This window comes from Macrotis lagotis, chromosome X (genome assembly GCF_037893015.1).
Source record: "Macrotis lagotis isolate mMagLag1 chromosome X, bilby.v1.9.chrom.fasta, whole genome shotgun sequence".
Taxonomy (NCBI): Eukaryota; Metazoa; Chordata; class Mammalia; order Peramelemorphia; family Peramelidae; genus Macrotis; species Macrotis lagotis.
In genome coordinates, this window is record NC_133666.1 from 99,736,191 (window position 1) to 99,742,190 (window position 6,000).

The 6,000-nt window shown below is 37.4% G+C and overlaps 1 pseudogene; it reads left to right on the forward strand.

Moving 5' to 3' along the window:
• The window catches only part of LOC141498781 (cyclin-Y-like protein 1 pseudogene), an 82,997-nt pseudogene extending 78,244 nt beyond the window's left edge, over positions 1 to 4,753 (forward strand).
• The last annotated feature ends 1,247 nt before the right edge of the window (positions 4,754 to 6,000 follow it).

Consider the following 6,000-nt stretch of genomic DNA (forward strand, 5'->3'; position numbering starts at 1 on the left):
AAATCTATTATACATACTTATATGCAGAAATTTGCTTCACGTGTCTCCTCCTCACTTTTTCATGCAATGCAAAGATCTCTTCTGATTCTCTTCCCACCTTTGTTCTCCTCCCACCCTAGTTTTCCTTTCCTTTAGACTGTTCCTTGTCAAGTCTCCTTTTGACAATCAAAATCATCCTCTTTAGGTATGTCCTATTGTTCTTTCCTCTTTTTTCTTTGAATCCATGACTCCCAGATCTATACATAAACACATACATAGTTGGAGGGGGTGGGGCAGGAGAGAGAGAGAGAGAGAGAGAGAGAGAGAGAGAGAGAGAGAGAGTTCTATCCTCTTTTTCTGCTTTTTCCCACTCACATGTTCACCACTAACAAACTATTTCCCTCTTGACTACTGCACTAGCTTCCTAAAGTTTCCCCAAACTTGACATTCCAATTCTTGTTTCAGTGACTTCACCCAAGTTGCTCCCTGTGCTTCCTAATTTCCACCTCAGAACTGCTGGATTACTTCAAGACAGAGAACAAATGTAAACTTCTCCATGGATTCTTTCCTGATCCCTTCAGTTACTACTGCCCTCCTCCTCAAATGACATTGAATATATTTGAATTTGATTTTCTATATCCATATGATTTCTTCCTATAGAAAACAAACTTCTTCAGTGTAGAAATTATTTCATTTTTGTGCCTCCAGAATGTAGCAGAGTACTTAACTTATTATAAGAGCTTAGAGACTAGGAAATAGAACAATGAAAATAATAATTTTAATAATAATAACTAACACATTAGTACCCACTATATGTAGTACATAGTGCTAAATACTTGACAAATGTTAGCTCATTTTATCCTCAGAGCAATTCTGGAAGTTAGGTGCTATTATTATTATCCCTAGGTTACAGATGAGGAAATTGAGGCAAATTGTGGTTAAGTGACTTATTCAAGCTTACATGGGCAGTAAGTGGCCTCAGATCTTTTTGCTTTCAAGTTTGTTACTTTCCCTACTGTACCACCTGGCTGACCACTGTTAGGTAACAGAACTGTAACTTCATTGGCATAAGAAACTTCCAAGTGATAAAATTATCCTCTGCCAATGCAGGTCAGTATCTTCCCTGAAACTTATAGTCTCAGAGGAGCAGAGTAGTCAAACATGATGCCTGTCTGGGGATCATGACTCCCAATGAGTTCATTACAAGAACTTTCCTCCCAAAAGATCACCTCCAAAAGCTCTAGTGGGTGGGCAAGCAGGAAGATTAACAAGTTAAAGTTGATAATTATTGTGTACAATTCTGAGTTATGTCAAAAAACTATAAATAAGTTAAGAAACTATAGTCAAAAGACTATAAACAAATTAAAGTCCAGGAGGGATATATTATATTTTATATTTTATATATATTATATTATAGTCCTTACAACTATTTTAAGTTTTCATGGATTGTGGCTTGTTCAATTTCTTCTACTCATTTAAAAAAAAAACAGAGACAGAATTACCATGTATTTTTATATACATGGCAACTGGGTGATAAAATAGGATCCTTCCCAACCTGGGCATCCATAGTGACTCTTAACTCATTAGAAACAAACAAGAGAGAGGAAAAAAAAGAAATAAAGAAAGAATTTATTAGAATTAGAATTCAACAAACCTTTTGTATGCAATTAAAAGACTTTTTGTAACTTCACAGTGATTCAATAGGAACCAATCAGAGAATAACTATGAAATTCTATGAAATAAAGAGAGAAAAAATATCTCAGTCATGTATTTCAAAGATCAGGATCATCAAACTGCCCTGTGGATTGAAAGCAGGATTGGGACTTCATTGGCTATCCCTCTATTAAACTTAGTAGTCATGGAAGTTGTCATCAAAAATTAACTGGTTCAGAAAAACTAGAGAGAGTTTTTGTCATGGCTTATAGAACATCTGAAACAACGAAAATCCAGTAAATAAAGTGTTGGTAACCTCAAACTTGGTGGCTTTTGAGAATATACCCAGATGCAAGGAAGCATCTACCTGAACTATGACCTTCTATATTAATTTATTTTTTTTCAGTTAACCATCATTTGATTTTTCTCTCTTGCATTTCCTTTAATTGGAAAAAAAAACAAAAGGAAACACACACACACACACATACAAATAAAGAAAAAAAAACTTGTAACAAATATGCAATGTGGTAGTAGGAAAGAAATGGAAACTTGAGGAGCACCTTATCAATTACAGCTTAGCTGAACAAATATTGTCCTTGTTAAATAGCTTTTTTTTGCTAATGTCAGTTAAACTTTTTTGTTACTTGTTAAATGATCATTTAGTGTCTCCTTTTGTTCTAATGCTAAGCCTGAAGGACTGGACCTACATGAGACAATACACATCTACAGCAGAAATTAATGGCAATTTTGTGTTTTCCTGAGACAGTTCTCTGAAATTTAACAAGACAACTGACATTAGCCAAGGGAACAAAGGGTGTCACATCTTTCTATTCGCTAAGCAGAAGAAATCAACCACGTTCTAGGAGTCTCTAATACTTCTGTGTCTGCATCTTATTACATTAGTTCACTTAAGATAGAGAAGAGAAGACCCCCAAAAACTTAAAGAATGCTTGAAGTGGTAAGTCAAATATCCATGTAAGCTAATGGTTTCTTTTGTCTATGAATACTATTCATACCTGGAAACGTCCTGTCACGGTGTCCTAGGTGAGACAACCATCCACTCCTAAAAATTTCCTTTTAATATTTGGAGTTGATTGCCAAATATTTTAGGGTGTTTAAAAAATATTTAAAAAATATGCAATAAACCCAATAATATTTAAGTTTTTCTTATGTTAATAGCAGTTAATTAATTTCCTGTACAAAATATTTAAATCGACAAGATTGACATGGCAGGAGACAATGTTGACATAAATTATATTAAAATGAGAGGTTGTAAAAGTTATTATGATAGGAGGCCATTTTGGACAAAAAATCCCTGCCAGAGAACAACATAAAAATCCCTGCCAGAGAACAACATGTCCATGGTGCCAACCTATAAAAAGAATGCAATATTAATCAGCCTATCAAATCACTATGTCATATTACAAAGTTCTATAAGTATCTTTCTGATTTATCAATCAATTAATTTTTCTGGACAGGGAGAGAGTCTATGATCTGTGGAATAAACTTAGTATTTGACAAGTTATCTCCAAGAATCAGAATTGAAAGCAGATAGACATAACTTAAAATTCTACAACCAAGAATAGGAAATTCTCAAAAATGAATTGAAGACACAAAGAAACAATTCTAATGAGGAAGAAAGGAGAGTATTGTCTAAAAGTGACTTCATGGAATTAATTGTAGAACATAGGTTTTTAAAAGACATATATGAAAGGTAGCACAAGGGAAGGTAATTATTTAACCCAAAAGCTCAGCATTGTCCTCTATGACTAGTGTCAGAATTGAAAAAGCTCAAAGTGAGCTGGAACTGTCATGGAATGCCAAGAAACATTAGAGGACTGATTATTTTTGTTATTTTGTTGAAAAGAGTAGCATAAATGAAAAATATGAAGTTAAAAAGCCAGGTTAAATAAGGAAACAATAATCCAGCACCAATTTACTCTCATCATGGTTGAGTCAGTATGCTAAGCCTAAGAACATTCTAGGGCACTAAATGGTTCGGCAAATTTGACTCCTGAACCACTTGTGGAAAATAGGGAGAAATATATGACTGAAGAGATACTGTCCTGATTCTATAGGTCAAAATGGGGAATATACTATTAAAAGATTTAAACAGAAAACAATAATAAAAAGATAACATGGTTTTATTTTATATCAGATTTACATAATTTCATTTGTAAACAGGATTATTAGATTGATATATAATAAAAATGCTATAGAAACTATCTAAATCTTAACTAAAATAATTGACAATATGTTTCATTGCTATGTTTGTGGGCAAGATGAAAAGATATGGGTACATTTAGTTAAGTGGATTCAAAACTAGATTCAGAGATGTAAATATGGAAAAAGATACGTTGTACAGTGCTCCAATTATATATTTTTTGTTCTATTTAAACATTAATTATCAATTACTTGGACATAAGCATAGATTTATCAAATTTATCATTTATCAAAATTGCGAGTGAAAAGAAACTTGGGTAAATTAACATCAGATGACAGAACTGGGTTACAAAAAGCTCTCAAGACCGGCCCCGGGAGGGCTGGCGGCGGGCGGCGGGCCGAGCGGGCGGGCGCGGGCGGGAGCCGCGGGGGTGCCCCGTGGGGAACGCGTTGACCTGTTGCGTGTCCCTGGACGCCAGCCCCAAGCTCGGCCGCGGCGCGGGGCCGGCGCGGGGCCGGGGCGGGGCCGGCGGGGCCGGAGCGCCGCCCGGATGTCTACGAGGCTGCGGCCGGGGACGCGGCGCCGGCCAGCGCCGAGGCCAAGGAGGCGGACAACACGGGCGGCGAGGGCCCGCACCTGCAGCACATCAGCGACCGGGAGTTCCCGGACGATTTAGCTATGGAATCAAACCCATCTGACCATCCCCGAGCAAGCACAATATTTTTGAGCAAATCCCAGACTGATGTGAGAGAAAAGAGGAACAGCAATCATATAAACCATTTTTCTCCGTGCTCAGCAATATTTATAGATGACAGCGCAGTCGGCCAGCCTAATCTTAGCACAATCAAGTGGAATGAGATGGACAGACACTTCTTGGAGCTCCTGCAGTTTAATATTAATGTTCCTGCCAGTGTTTATGCCACATACTACTTTGACCATTCGCTCCTTAGCAGATGACAACAACCTGAGTTTTCTGCTGGAGCCCCTCAGCAAAGAGCGAGTGCAGGAACTTGAGGCTATTTCTAGACTGTGCGAAGACAAATACAAAGACTTGTCCAAAGCTGCCATGAGGCGATCTTTCAGTGCTGATAATTTAGTTGGTATCCGACGTTCTAATGCCATCCTCTCCTGAAGGGAGAAGTGAGGTGCAATGCGTCAGAAAGCCAGCATCCGTACAGAGCAGAGAAATCCTCCCTGCCCAACAACCAGCACGAGGAAGGGCACTAACTCCAAGGGACTCGGGGACCTGAGGATCACACTCCATACAAAGATGGGACCTTGTCCAAGCAGCACATTCTCCTGTCCTTTTTAATGTATCCAGAGGTGCAAAAACAAACTTTATAATGAAACCTCCTGAATCCCACCCCATACACAGATGTTTGCTTACTGTGTAGGCCTATAGCTGTGAACTATTTAAGTTTTTTTTTTAAATTAGTAGTTTTAAATTTTAGCATTTAAACACTCACCGTGAGATTCTAGTTGAAAAGTTCCCTCTCCCTTTCCAACCACTCCAGAACCTTGCTGCATATGCCCTTCAGAGTCAATGCAGTATTAACTTTAGAACATGGGATTCTTAATAAAGCATCAAGTCACTTAGGAGCAGATATTTGTAGCACTGATCAGCATTGAAAGGTTTTTTTTTCCCTTTTACCATTGATGCTGCTAATTAACAATTAGCAATCAAATTAAGAAGCTGCTGGGCAGAATGTATTCTGACTCTGGATCATCATGTCATCCTAGTAATAAATACAGTATACAGAAAGTCTTGAGTATTGGGTTTGTGAGCAAAGAAAATTTATATTTATATTGGGTCCATGCTGTTTGTGAATTATGGTGCTTCTCATTTTGTTCCTTTTGCTCCTACTCTGGAAAATATGCAGACTATAAAAAATTTTTATGCATTTAAGGAAATGTGTTAAAACACTTTAATCTTCCAACATGGTGATCCAGTAACCCTAAGCAATTAGTGTAATTCTCTGTTTTTGAAGTTTTATTTTCTGAAGCGCCATAATGCTATATTTACAGTGGAGTTTACAATGCAAGATAGGGTTTATCTTCAGTCTCCTGAAATTTCTGCTTCTAGATTTTGGAGGGTTGGAGGGAAGCAAGGGGGAAACGGTAGGGAATTGGATTCACAATGAATCTGTAATAAATGAATAAATTAGAAGAAATTGGACCCAGTGATAGTGGTAGATGATTATTCT